The following is a 15901-nucleotide window of genomic DNA, read 5'->3' on the forward strand; positions in this document are numbered from 1 at the left end:
ACATAAAAGATCGCGAGAGCGGAAATGGAGGCGGTCTCGCGTTTATCATACCGTCGCTCGCTAGCCAGAAGCATGAATGTGCAAATTTTCCGATTTTGTGTTAGAAGCTTCTTTGGATTACCCTTTAGATTCTTTAGGTTCTACTTAAATCTACAGCTTCCTACCTTATATGGAACCCAATAATTTGCAATACCATTTTCATGAATGTATAATTCAATCACATAAAGTTGGGCCCGAAAAATGAATGTGCTAAATATCGGAGAATAAAAGGGATGCGAGCAAAACAGTTATCTCAGTTGAAAGAGCATATTATGCGTATAATTTATTGATACATTTTTACATTAAAAACTAATACTTCTAATTTTAAGGGAACAATAAACTTTGAAACTCGATTTCCCAACATTTTCATTTTGACACATTCATGCTTCTGGCAAGCGGGCATTAGCATCACTAAGCTGCTACTAATAAATGCACAACAACAATAAAGCAGCCACTCTTGTGAGCGTGAACAAATCAATCATCATTTACACACATACATACAAGGCAACGAAGAGATACTCACAAACAGATATAGTCATCAGCCGAAGTTGTTACTCACACATTCACACGCATACACAATTACCAAGCAGGAGATACAGCAGTTCTAGAAGGCGAAACGTCTAGACTTTAGTAGAAATATGCGAATGAAGTAACGGAGACTATAAAAGCAGCGCAAGCTGAGTAATTAATAATTAGTTTGATTTAAACACGCTGTTGTGAAGTACGTGATATTGAAGTATAAATGTACTACTCCCAAGTAGACTAAATAAAGACCATATTGCAATACTGAATATTGGAGTGATTTATTCAACAGTTTAGCGATTCGAACGTTAGCAGAAGGTTTGGAATAAGCAGAACTTCCCAAAAATGTGTTACAATTAGTGTCAGAAGACGAATTGTTGAATAAATTTCGAAGATTTCGAATACAACTTGGACATTGCAAAGTTAAGTCAATTAAGGATACAGCAACTGAAAAAGGAGTTGGGGAACCGTGGATTGAATACAACCGGCAATAAGATCGAACTTCAAGGACGGCTACGAGAGGTAATGGAGTCGGAAGGAATTAATGTGGAGGAGTATGTCTTTCATCCAATGGGGACGAGACATTTACAAAATAGAGAAGAACGGAAGTCCGAGTCCAGTCGCAAGTGGCGAGAATAGTGCGATATTGGCATTGTTATCACAGATATCGACAAAAATAGAAGCCCAGGAAACACGTGTAACAGAAAGTATAACATCCAAGAAGCACAGGAGGCACGCATTTCAGAGATGTCGTCGCAAATGTCATCTCAACTGGAAGAACAAAAGACATATATGGCATCCCAACTGGAATCGCAGGACAACCGTATAACATCGAAGACTGAAGCACAAGAGGCCCGAATATCCGAAATGTCGGCACAAATTTCAACGCAGATCTCCGCACATCTGGAAGAGCAAGACGGACGTATTTCTTTGAAGATGGACGCGCAGGATACAAAAATTTTACAACTCGAGAACAAAATCGATGCCGAGATTGAAACATTGCGAGGTCATATACAGAAGTTGCAACTAAATCGGCCAGCAGTTTTAGCGAGTAAGCCAAAGGTAAAAACACCATCCTTTGAGGGTTCTGTTCCTTTACAGGTCTTTAAGCTCCAATTCGAGAACACATCAGCAGCGAACAACTGGAATGCCGAAGATAAATTTGCTGCATTGTTCGTAGCGTCAAAAGGACCTACTGCTGAGATCTTACAGACTATTCCAGAGCACGAACGGAACAGTTATGAAGCATTGATGGGCGCACTAGAGGCGATACGGAACCGAGCATAGGAGACAGATATACCAAATGGAGTTACTGAACCGCTTCCAGAGGCCTGGTGAAACACTGCAAGAGTTTGCGTCGGATGGTGAAGTGCTGGCACATTTAGCGAATGCGGACGCACCTGTGGAATCCACCGAAAGGGTAAAAATCCAGAGCTTTATTAATGGAATACGGGATATCGAAACAAAGCGAGCGACATACGCAAACCCAAAACCTACATTCACAGAAACGTACAGTGTTTCGTGTAGAACAAGCTAGCTGGACAAAAACAAAGTTCTTATTCCAAGAAAAGTGTAATGAGAAATGAAAGAAAATAAACAAAATAACGGGATTTTTGCATTTTTTTTGCTCATATATATTGAGTAATTGAAGTAAGAAGGCAGGAGTGGCCGTAAAATGCATTGATTAATTTGCAAAATTTTTGTTGAATATTAAGCTTCATATTTCTTTTAAGTGAACACTTTTATATAATTTTTTTGATGGATTCTAAGCTCGAAGGTAAGTAAAATTTTTTAATAGTAATTCTTTCGCAATTAGAGTATTTTCAATATATTTAACATTCCGTTATTAAGAAGAAAAGGTATTTTTTCTCTATATTTTTAACTTTAGGGACAAAAAAGTTACATACATCCGCGAACATCCGGGCTAAATTTTACATATGTTATAGTCGCAAGTATTCTCTAATAGTCGAAAGAAAAAACCATTGCGAATTCTTTGCACATCTATTTTTAATTTTTTTTTTGTAGATTTAGTTATCTCTACATATAAAATAGGATGTATGTACGTACCAGCTCCGACGAGATATTTGAACCTTTAAAGCTGATCTACAAACGGCAAAACCAATTCTCAGGTACAGGGAACAAACACGTAGCCATAAAACACACAAAAATAAACGCGCAAGGTCAACAAGAGCACACAAAAAGCAAAAAGGCGAAGATCACTGACTTCAACCTGCCACAACCTACCGCACCAGTCACCAAGGCATAAAAACAGGTATATACGAAGCAATCCTAATGCAGGTATAACCACACAGGAACGCTACACAAAACAACCCCATTTGGTAGCATCTACGCCAATACCTGAATGTAATATAAATACTGTACAACTGATAACAAATCAGAACGATCAACGACACTTAAGATGGCAGCACAACAGTCATCAACTATTCACCCTGTCGGAAAATCAACAACACAAAGCAGTTTAGTTATAACCGTACCAAGAACGGAGTTTTTTGAAATTTGGGTTCAACATTCGAAGGAAACTAGATATAAAGAATTATTGAGTTTTGTTGTACTTAAGTACGATTTAAGCGAAGCAGCCGAGTATTCGATAAAAAGTTTAAGCTTATTCGTGAAAAAACCAAACGGCGTCGAGTGGATGACCTCCTGCAATCTAGAAGTCCTGGTGAGTTACTTTATGCGGCAGAAGTATCAACGCGTACATTACAAAAAAATCACAGGAAACCACTCAAATATCCGGCAAAAAGATGACATGTGAGCTAGATGCAAGACGCTTGAGCAATGTAGAAGCTTTAGAATACTACGTAGATAGCAAGTCGACGACTCATGGGTACAAAACGACTCGGAAGTGAAGCATCAAGGCAGGCCATAAGGTTTATCCATCATTTTATAGGCTAAGAAAAGCTAAGACAGAATGCTATCCAAATGAAATTGATGTGGGTGAAACACGTGCGGAAATTACAGTCCAGTCCGTATTAGATAAAACTGTTGAGCGTTTAGTTTTAGAAAATCAAGAAGTTTTTGTTAGTTTATTACCTAAAAACTTGACGTATACTTTAATCAGCAAGTGGGGTTGCGATGGAAGCTCTGGCCATAGCATATATAAGCAAAAGTTTACATGCAGTTCTGACACTGATCGAGTTTTTGTTTATATTTTGTTTTGTTTCTCTTCAATTACAGGATGAAAAAGGTAACATTGTTTGGCAGAATCCTCGACCTTCTTCTACCATGTATTGTCGTCCAATTAAATTTATTTTTTCTAAAGAAACAAAAGATTTTATTGTTTTTGAAACGAACAAAGTTTTAGAGGAGATAAATGCGTTGTTGCCAACAAAGTACATGCTCGAAGAATACGAAGTTTCCGTAAATCACAATATGCTTCTAACAATGATTGATGGAAAAGTTTGCAATGCTTTGACTGAAACTTCTTCCGCACAAAAGTGTTATATTTGTGGTGCCACTCCAAAAGATATGAATAATGAGTTACGGGACTTTACGCCTAACCGAGATAATCTTGGTTTTGGTTTGTCTACTCTCCATGCATGGATAAGATGTTTTGAATGCTTGCTTAACATAAGTTATGGCCTCGAAGTAAAAAAATGGCAGCTTAGGAATGAGGCAGATAAAGAGAGTGTAAAGCTACGTTCCAACGAAATCCAGAATAAATTTAAAAGTGTACTTGGATTGATAGTAGATAAACCAAAACCAGGATTCGGCAATACCAATGACGGCAACACTGCTCGTAGGTTTTTCGAAAATTCTGACGCTAGTGCTGAGATTACGGGATTGGATGTAACGCTCATCAAAAGATTCGACACTCTCCTTCGCGCATTAGCATCTGGGTACAATATAAATATCCAAAGATTTGAAAAATTCGCGGTCGAGGCTAAAAAACTATACATAGATCTCTATCCATGGTTTAATATGCCTGTTACAGTTCATAAAATCTTATTGCATAGTACTGATATTATAAAATCAGCAATTTTACCTATTGCTCAACTTTCTGAGGAAGCACAGGAAGCCCGTAACAAAGATTTGAGACGATTCAGGGATGATAACACACAAAAGCAGTCGCGTGAAGCCACGAATAGAGATCTTATGAATATGTTGCTTATAACATCGGATCCTTTAGTTAACAGTTTTAGGGAGATAGCTAAGAAAAAATTTAAAAGTCTGACTTCAGAAGTCTTAAATTTACTGTCCCCCGATAATGTTGAGGAGTCAATAAATACCCCAGTTGTTTCAAGCTTTCACAGTAGTGTTGCTGATGCTCATGACTATTCCACAAGTGACTCATCGAATGAAAGTGATGGTAGCGAATAATAACATAATTATAAAAGATAACCTACCATATAACTTTTTGTTGGATCAGGTTTTATTTAATTTAAATCTATTATCTTTTCTACTTTGTATGATACTTTACTTTTAAGTTTTTGTAATAAGTAATTTTCACATAATTAATTTAATTATTTACATTGTTATTAATATTATTGTAATTCACATTTACATTCCTGACTGGTACTATAAAATAATTTTGTAAAAATTGTAGTGCCAGGAAAAATACACAAATAAATACAAATATGTATGTACATATGTACAGTCACTCACATAAATAAGTAGACACCCCTTTTTGGACAATTCTTACAATTTTCGCTTTAATTTATTTTAACTAATTTCCCATAAGGAAATTTGTCACGATCTATAACAAAAACTAAATTATATTTAAAAAATGTTTGAAAAATTCGACGAATTTTCATATCTTAACTAATTTCCCATAAGAAAATTTGTCACGATCTATAACAAAAACTAAATTATATTTAAAAAATGTTTGAAAAATTCGACGAATTTTCATAAAAAATTGTAATTTTTTTTCCGAATTTTTAGAATTTTTTAGAGTATTGAGATTTGTAAAATAAAATAATATTCTTAAGTCCTTTAAATTTTTTTTGGATCTATGTCACTTATTCACATGAGTTACTGTACATATATGAAATAAGCATGCATATGAAATAATGTATGCATATGAAGTAAAATTTTGGAAAAAAAAAAAAAACAAGAACATATGGCTGAAAAAAATGACGTAGTTGTAATAAATGACTGCATATGAAACGGAAAATCTCATAAAATAATTTTGTCCAGCTAGCTTGTTCTACACGAAACACTGTGAAACGGTATCACATGCTCTGATTCAGGAAACAGCATCGCTTCTGTGTAAGCCAGCTTTCAAAGCACGCCGTATGGAGGTAGAAAGGCCAGACTGGGTGAACACAACAGTGGACGCACTGAAAGGATGGCAAAAGCGGAGTGAAAGAGTTATCAAATGCTTCAAATGCGGGAAGCCAGGTTACATTGCACGTCATTGCGATCTTGATCCTAGTGGTTTCAACAGCATGGGTGGTCTTAAGAACAAAGCTGGAGGAGATCAGCAGGAGCGAGTCAGATGTAAATATCGAGAGCTAGCTCCAGTTGTGGAATGTCCCGTTATCTCTGTATCACAAATCGGAAGAAAATCGAGCAGTCTTACCGTCAGAGGAAATGTGAATGGCAAGGAGCGTGTAGTGACTGTAGATACGGACGCATCTCATTCCTTAATCCGATCTGATTTGGTCAACAGGATAGTAAAGCCATTACCTGCAGCAAGATTGCGTACGGTCACTGGCGAGTATAACCAAGTCCAGGGAGAAGTGTTATGTGCCAGATATATCAATCTTGAGCGCAGGACTCGTAAGCTGCGTCAACTGGCAGCCGATGGTAACATTGGTATCCGACCACCTGCCAATACTTATTTCGCTCGAGCGTACCGCCGACTTCATCGTCACCGAAAACGCACTTTCATAAATTTTAAAAAAGGAAAGTGGGATGAGTACAAATCCTTCACAGACAGTCGCTTTGCTGCCCTCCCTATCCCGACTGATGCTCGCCAAGGGGAACGTGCTTTTCGCAAGGTCATTGAATCCGCCTCGGCTCGTTTTATTCCCGCCGGAAGAATTCCCGAAATTCGGCCCCATTTTCCGACGGAGGACCCAAATTTCGCGAGAGGACGTGAAACAAGAATATTAATACATACAAATAAGACTGAGTTAGGAGGTTCATAAAGCTTTGTTCATAAATTAAAGAATAAAGTTTTGTGTACAAAATATTCAAAATAATTAAAAAAAAAGTCAGAAATTTTCGCTTGGCGAGTTTTTCCTTTAATTTCAATATCTGGAAGATGTAGTTGAATATCAGTTAGCAGTTCAACACCCCTAAGGTCGCTGTGATTTAAAGAAAAATCCTTTAGTTTTTTTTATAGCTAAGTAGCCCCTTTATAAGAAGTAATCTTGTCAGCAATATCATTTTCTATTTCATCTTCAGACGATGGCCAGCGATTCTTGGAAAACAGGTAACATTTCAGTATTGATATTTTCCACGTCTTCATCATTAATAGAGATTTCATTATCTAAATTAATATAGTCCTTCACGTCAATTTGGATTTCGCTCTGAACTCGATTAATAACTCTAGAGAACTGGGCAAGTGCTGATAAAGGAAGCTCATCTTCTGCAGTCCACTCGCTTTCATCATTGGGCAAATCGGTTTTCACAAACCCAGCTTGAATAAAACAATTTTGTATTGTCTGTGGACTCACTTGTTCCCACGCCTTGTGTACAAAATAAACATTCACGTATGTACACACAATATGATACTAACTACGTGTATGCAATAGGTACATAAATTTTTATGTTTTTTACTGTATTGAAAACAGGTTCTTCGTATTTAGGGGATTCCCCTACATCCATGCACGTATTAGTGAATAAGCAACAGCTGTACGAATATGGTAAAGAGTAAATGAAACAAGTAAGGAAGGCTAAGTTCGGGTGTAACCGAACATTACATACTCAGTTGAGAGCTGTGGAGACAAAGTAAGGGAAAATCACAATGTTGTAAAAAGAACCTAGGGTAACCCTGGAATGTGTTTGTATGACATGTGTATCAAATGGAAGGTATCAAAGAGTATTTTAAGAGGAAGTGGGCCATAGTTCTATAGATGGACGCCATTTAGGGATATCGCCATAAAGGTGGACCAGGCCTGACTCTAGAATTTGTTTGTACGATATGGGTATCAAATGAAATGTGTTAATGATAATTTTAAAAGGGAGTGGTCCTGAGTTTTATAGGTGGACGCCTTTTCGAGATATCGCCATAAAGGTGGACCAGGGGTGACTCTAGAATTTATTTTGTACGATATGGGTATCAAATGAAAGGTATTTATGAGTATTTTAAAAGGGCGTGGGCCTAAGTTCTATAGATGGACGCCGTTTCGAGATATCGCCATAAAGATGGACCAGGGGTGACTCTAGAATTTGTTTGTACGATATGGGTATCAAACGAAAGGTGTTAATAAGTGTTTTAAAAGGGAGTGGGCCTTAGTTCTATAGGTGGACGCCTTTTTCGAAATATCGCCATAAAGGTGGACCCGGGGTGACTCTAGAATTTGTTTGTACGATATGGGTATCAAATGAAAGGTGTTAATGAGTATTTTAAAAGGGCGTGTGCCTTAGTTCTATAGGTGGATGCCTTTTCGAGATATCGCCATAAACGTGGACCAGGGGTGACTCTAGAATTTGTTTGTACGATATGGGTATCAAATGAAAGGTGTTAATGAGTATTTTAAAAGGGCGTAGGCCTTAGTTATATAGGTGGACGCCTTTTCGAAATATCGCCATAAAGGTGGACCAGGGGTGACTGTTGAATTTGTTTGTACTATATGGGTATCAAATGAAAGGTGTTAATGAGTATTTTAAAAGGGCGTGGGCCTTAGTTGTATATGTGAAGGCGTTTTCGCGATATCGACCAAAATGTGGACAAGGGTGATCCAGAACATCATCTGTTGGGTACCGCTAATTTATTTATATATGTAATACCATGAACAGTATTCCTTCCAAGATTCCAAGGGCTTTTGATTTCGCCCTGCAAAACTTTTTCATTTTCTTCTACTTAATATGGTAGGTGTCACACCCATTTTACCAAGTTTTTTTTCTGAAGTTATATTTTGCGTCAATAGACCAATACATTTACCATGTTTCATCCCTTTTTTCGTATTTGGTATATAATTATGGCATTTTTTTCATTTTTCGTAATTTTCGATATCGAAAAAGTGGGCGTGGTCATAGTCGGATTTCGGCCATTTTTACACCAATACAAAGTGAGTTCAGATAAGTACGTGAACTGAGTTTAGTAAAGATATATCGATTTTTGCTCAAGTTATCGTGTTAACGGCCGAGCGGAAGGACAGACGGTCGACTGTGTATAAAAACTGGGCGTGGCTTCAACCGATTTCGCCCTTTTTCACAGAAAATAGTTATCGTCCTAGAATCTAAGCCTCTACCAAATTTCACAAGGATTGGTAAATTTTTGTTCGACTTATGGCATTAAAAGTATCCTAGACAAATTAAATGAAAAAGGGCGGAGCCACGCCCATTTTGAAATTTTCTTTTATTTCTGTATTTTGTTGTACGATATCATTACTGGAGTTGAATGTTGACATAATTTACTTATATACTGTAAAGATATTAACTTTTCTTTTAAAATTTGAATTAAAAAATTTTTTTTTTAAAAAGTGGGCGTGGTCGTTCTCCGATTTTGCTAATTTTTATTAAGCAGACATATAGTAATAAGAGTAACGTTCCTGCCAAATTTCATCATGATATCTTCAACGAGTGCCAAATTACAGCTTGCAAAAGTTTTAAATTACCTTCTTTTAAAAGTGGGCGGTGCCACGCCCATTGTCCAAAATTTTACTAGTTTTCTATTCTGCGTCATAAGTTCAACTCACCTACCAAGTTTCATCGCTTAATCCATATTTGGTAATGAATTATCGCACTTTTTCGATTTTTCGAAATTTTCGATATCGAAAAAGTGGGCGTGGTTATTGTCCGATATCGTTCATTTTAAATAGAGATCTGAGATGAGTGTCCAGGAACCTACATACCAAATTTCATCAAGATACCTCAAAATTTACTCAAGTTATCGTGTTAACGGACAGACGGACGGACGGACGGACGGACGGACATGGCTCAATCGAATTTTTTTTTCGATACTCATGATTTTGATATATGGAAGTCTATATCTATCTCGATTCCTTTATACCTGTACAACCAACCGTTATCCAATCAAAGTTAATATACTCTGTGAGCTCTGCTCAACTGAGTATAAAAAAGTGTTGTAAGCTGTCCGGTTATGGGAAATTAAAAAGCCCTTTGGGGCAAAACCCAAGTGGCCGCGTCCTGTTATGGGAGGGTTGTCCACTAGTGATGGCTCGATATTTCGCTATTGGTGATTGCATCGCCGCTATTGACAAATCGCTAATAGCTATAGCTATTGCAATCCAAATATATCAGTGATTGGCTATTTTCCTTCATTCGATTCTTTTGAATGACAATCACCTCTGGCAGAATATCGCCAATAGCGATTATAGCGATTATAGCGATTGGCGATTTTCCTTCAGCATGGAATTCTAATACTAATAGCAGCGATGCAATCATCGATAGTGAGATATCGTTCATCATTGCTCATCTGTGTGCTTTACTTTCCGAAACAGCGAACGGAACAAAGCAAACTTGTGCAACAACTAGAACGACGACATTGTGAATTCGGCTAGAAAAGCAGCCACGTGGTTTGGGTAATTTTTACAAACAAGCGAAAGATCGAACTCAAAAATAATCAACGCAAAGATCAAAGAGACCGCAAGGCACAACTCATTCAAGAGCAATTATCGAAGTGCAGAGGTATATAGAAGAAACTGTAATTGCAAAGCTGATCCTTTTTTATGGTGGCAGAAAAAACAATTACAAGTATCCCAATCTATCTCCTATAGCTCGCGAAAAGTTGGGGCGTTTAGGAACATCGGTTCCCTGTGAAAGACTTTTTTCTCAAGCCGGCCTTATTTAAGCGAGAGAAGATTGCGCTTAGATTATGAAAAGGCTAAAATGCTTATCTTTTTAAACGCCAATCATAAAATATAAAATTCGTTATATTTTGATTTTATATTTAAGTATTTATAATAAAATAATTAATATTTCTCAAAATGTTAAACAAGAAATATAAGTTAATTTTAAAACTTTAATTTCATGAAATGTATAAAAGAAATATATATCACTCGTCTTATTGTAAACAGATTAACTCAAAATTTAAGGTTTTTGGGAGAATGCAATTCAAGATTTGTCATATGGTTTATATATGGTTGAATTCTCCGGCTAATTTCTAGGGCACTGCAGTGGGTGGCTAATTTTCTGCTAAAGAATATTTTTGTAATAGTTTGAAGAATTTGCTATATTTTTCCTCTGTATTTTTCATTAAAAATTGATTCACTTTACTGTACAAATTTATGCAGCCAAATACAACTTTCAGAATAAATTCATACGGAGTATTTCTAAATACATCGGTGTAGTATAATATAGTAAATAAATCATGTTTTTATGGTGTTATATATACAGATTTATTTCGGGTTGATTCATCTTACATTTAAAAATCAAAGCATTTTCAATTAACAAAATTTATAAAACAAAGATGCATATACATTTATTTCAGCTAGTTTCATCTCATTGAGTGTAATACGAGTCTGAACATATTGTCGTCAGCCAGTTAATAATATATATCATAACATCTCAGAAAATTAGAATTTCACATTACATTAGTTTACAATTAAAGGTACATACTTTTTTCTTTTTATTCCAATTTTGGTTCATATATTCTAATAAAATTTAATTTAGTATAAATTAATGTATAACATTCAATCTAGTCTGGTAAAAAGACTTAAACATTCATTTCTTATATACAAGTATACAAATAATTGCAGATTCGCTTATTAAAGATAAATTAAAGCGATCGCCATAGCTGTAAAAAATAGCCATAGCTGTAAAAAAAAGCCATACCTATATTCACTGATAGCTCAAAATCGCTCTTCTGTATGGAATCGCTTGTTGAAATAAAGCGATCGCTATAGCTATAAAAAATAGCCGATATTCAAAAATAGCCATATCTATTTTCACTGATAGCTCAAAATCGCCATATCGTCCATCACTATTGTCCACTCAAAAGGGAAAAACTTAAAAAAATGCTTAAGGATTTTTTTGGTACTGAAAAAATTGTCCGTTTATGAGAGGTATCCGTTAGGAGAGAGTACACTGTATACATATGTAATAACACGAACAGTATTCCTGCCATGATTCCAAAGGCTTTTTATTTCGCCCTGCAGAACTTTTTCATTTTCTTCTACTTAATATGGTAGGTGTCACACCCATTTTACAAAGTTTTTTCTAAAGTTGCGTCAAAAAACCAATCCAATCACCCTGTCTCATCCCTTTTTTCGTATTTGGTATAGAATTATAGCATTTTTTCATTTTTTTGAAATTTTCAATATCGAAAAAGTGGGTATGAACAGTCGGATTTCGCCCATTTTTAATACCAAGATAAAGTGAGTCCAGCTAAGTACGTGACCTAAGTTTAGTAAAGATATATCGATTTCTGCTCAAGTTATCGTGTTAACGGCAGAGCGGAAGGACAGACGGTCGACTGTGTATAAAAACTGGGCGTGGTTTCAACCGATTTCGCCTATTTTCACAGAAAGCAGTTATCGTCATAGAAGCTATGCTCTTACCAAATTTCACAAGGATTGGTAAATTTTTGTTCGACTTATGGCATTAAAAGTATTGTAGACAAATGAAATGAAATAGGGCGGAGCCACGCCCATTTTGAAAATTTCTTTTATTTTTGTATTTTGTTGCACCATATCATTACTAGAGTTGAATGTTGACATATTTTACTTCTATACTGTAAAGATATTCAATTTTTTTGTTAGAATTTGACTTTAAATTTTTTTTCTTAAAAAGTGGGTGTGTTCGTCATCCGATTTTGCTAATTTTTATTCAGAACACATATAGTAATAGGAGTAACGTTCCTGCCAAATTTCATCATGATATCTTCAATGACTGCCAAATTACAGCTTGCAAAACTTTTAAATTACCTTCTTTTAAAAGTGGGCGGTGTCACGCCCACTGTCCAAAATTTTACTAATTTTCTATTCTGCGTCATAGGGTCAACCCACCTACCACGTTTCATTGCTTTATCCTTCTTTGGTAATGAATTATCGCACTTTTTCGGTTTTTCGAAATTTTCGATATCGAAAAAGTGGGCATGGTTATAGTCCAATTTCGTTCATTTTAAATAGCTATTTGAGCGGCCACCGTGGTGTGATGGTAGCGTGCTCCGCCTATCACACCGGATGCCCTGGGTTCAAACCCCGGGCAAAGCAACATCAAAAATTTTAGAAATAAGATTTTTCAATTAGAAGAAAATTTTTCTAAGCGGCGTCGCCCCTCGGAAGTGTTTGGCAAGCGCTCCGGGTGTATTTCTGCCATGAAAAGCTCTCAGTGAAAACTCATCTGCCTTGCAGATGCCGTTCGGAGTCGGCATAAAATCATGTAGGCCCCGTCCGGCCAATTTGTGGGGAAAATCAAAAGGAGCACGACGCAAATTGGAAGAGAAGCTCGGCCTTAGATCTCTTCGGAGGTTATCGCGCCTTACATTTATTTATTTTTATATTTGAGATGATACCAAATTTCATATAGATATCTCAAAATTTACTCCAGTTATCGTGTTCACGGACAGACGGTTGGACGGAGCAATGTTGCCAGACCTTTTCAAAAAACGCCGATAAAACTATTTTCAATAAGGAAATCTACTTATTGTCCTTTTAAAGAACTCATGAAAGATGTAAATTCTACATTCCCCCCTGTCTGAGAACCTCTTTTACAAGTTTTTGTTATGTGTTTTACACCGACTCCAAACGATATCTGGCAAATTAATTTTTGGAGGGAATATTTTCATGATACTTTCTGGGCTCACCGAACCACTGTCGATGTATGAATAAAGGAATTGGAAGTCAGATGGTGTCTTATTATATGCCCAAGCAATTTTATATGTGCAATAAAACTTATAATAATGTTACACTATGGTACACCAATCCTTATTCAACCTTGTTATTATAACAGCTTATGTAAGCGTGATTTTGGGTGGGCTATATATAAGCCTTATACAAAATGTTCTAATACAGCAAGTAATTTTTTTCAATAGGGCCTTATGTAAGTAAGCCTTATTTTTGTTGGTCCATAAGCCTTATAATAAACTTGTTATACTCTACCTTATGGCTTATAATAATTCCTTACGTAAGTTTTACTTTATATGAGCTATAAGCCTTACACACAACGGTATCTTTCAAATAAATATTATGCCTGTTGATATAAGTACAGAAAAACAAGGAGTGTGGATGCGATTTGCAACGGGTTGAGTCCGTCGTTTGCCATTGCATAGCTGATTTGTCTACATGTGGACTTAGAAATCCAGTTAAATGTTTCTGAAATCAAAAATTCAATTTCGCTCGGAATCGATTTCGAAGCCTCGTGTTTATTCGTCTGTCTGGCAGTTCTTTCACATATTCAAGTGTTCAAGTATTCAAGAAGTCGTTTTCCTTAAAATTTAAGGATAGTTATTTCATTTGACAGTTGGCTCAACTCGCCGTTCATAAAACAAAATTTCTATCACTTAATTTACGGAAACATGTTTGCAACGTATCAACAAAAATAGTGTTTTCTGAAAGCGCGCAATGATTCCGTTATTTCACCTAAAAATTTCCAAGATCGCGGGTTCGAATCAAGCTCAAGGCCTAACAATAATTATTTTATCATTATTATTGTTATGATAAATTTTTTCTTAATTGAAAAAATTATTAAATTAGAATAGAGAAAGAAAAAATTTAGACAACTGCCAAAGCTCGTTGTATAGATCCATTTCGGGAACTGCTAAATTCCTTCATCGGCAACGTTTAGGCGCCGCTGCTATAACCATTCAGCCATCACAGCGGTTTTTTGTTTGTCTTCATTAATACTACTTCTATTCTGGTTTTTGCCAATTGATATTCACAACACTGCGACATCTGTTGCAGAATGGATGTGAAAATTGGACTTGTTTGATGGCAATACAGCCATAGTGTCAAATTTTATTGACACTTTTTCCCCGTGCTCTGGGATATATTAACAATTTTTTTTTTTGTTATATCGGCCTACTGATTTGTAAGATCGTGGGTTCGAATCGAGCTCAAAGCCTAACAATAATTATTTTATCATTATTATTGTTATGATAAATTTTTTCTTAATTGAAAAAATTACTAAATTAGAATAGAGAATTATACTGTTTTCACACAGAAACTTAATGATCTCATTTCACGTTCTAATGAAATCGTAAATTTTTTGCTTTCACACAGAAGTAGTTGCTCGATTAGTATGAAGGATGAAATGTCAAGCGAATAAAATGACAATGCTATATGACAGACAATGACATTTACTTTGACAAATGACATTTTTAAGCACTGAACACACCAAAAACTAACAAACTGAACGCTGCCAACAGAGTTGCATTGGGCTTTTGATTTCATTAGGCATTCGATTAGTCACTAATGAAATAATTATAGATTCGAATTTTGTAGGGAAGATTGAGCTCAATAAGCGCCTTAATGTAGAAAACTGCCTTTATTATTCAATAAGCCGTGTGTGTGAAAATAGTATTAGGCCGATATAACAACAAAAAAAAAAATTGCTAAAAATTTCCATTTCGATTCAAATGTTTTTTGTTCAATTAAGTATTTTAATAGCAGTATGCCAGGCACAAAATCAGTAATAACTTCCTCCGCTATTTACAATAGTAGTCCCGTTATTTACAGGAGCTTAAAATTCGTTAATTCGTTCTCTTTTCAAATTCTTAGAGATGGGAAGGGGGTAAATACCCAAATGGTAAATACCCGCGTAAATTGGTTATATATGGTAAAAATGGGTAAATACCCGAATATTTACCCCAAAGAAGGGTAAAAATAATCTTTTGGAAAATATGGGAAACAAACACACAAATTCAATCCAAAATGTACCCAATTTGTCTTACATTGGTGGGTAGTTATCCATTACGCTATCGGTTAATTAGTTTTAATCTGTAATTCTGCATGCCGTAACAATAACGTACAAATGTAATTCATTTTGTTATAAAATGAAAAATTGTCGTAACAAAGTTACAAAATTTGTTCCAAACTCGCTGTGACGAACATAAATAGTTGATAAATGATAATTTTTGCATGCCGGGTTAGAAGCTTTTAGGCCGTTAAATAAAAGGCAAAAATTTAATTTTCTTTTACCCTTCTACGCGTTTCGACACTTTTCTGATTCCTACATTGCCCACTTATTTTGGACTCGTTTCGGATTCTTAAATGATGAGCGCCGTGAGCATGTTTGAGGGGTAGCT

The 15901-nt window shown here is 35.8% G+C and overlaps 1 protein-coding gene across 3 annotated transcripts in view; it reads right to left on the reverse strand.

Moving 5' to 3' along the window:
• The window catches only part of LOC137250883 (general transcription factor 3C polypeptide 1), a 120074-nt gene that overhangs the window by 18998 nt on the left and 85175 nt on the right, over positions 1-15901 (reverse strand). The window lies entirely within an intron of this gene.

This window comes from Eurosta solidaginis, chromosome 4 (genome assembly GCF_040869045.1).
Source record: "Eurosta solidaginis isolate ZX-2024a chromosome 4, ASM4086904v1, whole genome shotgun sequence".
NCBI classification, from domain to species: domain Eukaryota; kingdom Metazoa; phylum Arthropoda; class Insecta; order Diptera; family Tephritidae; genus Eurosta; species Eurosta solidaginis.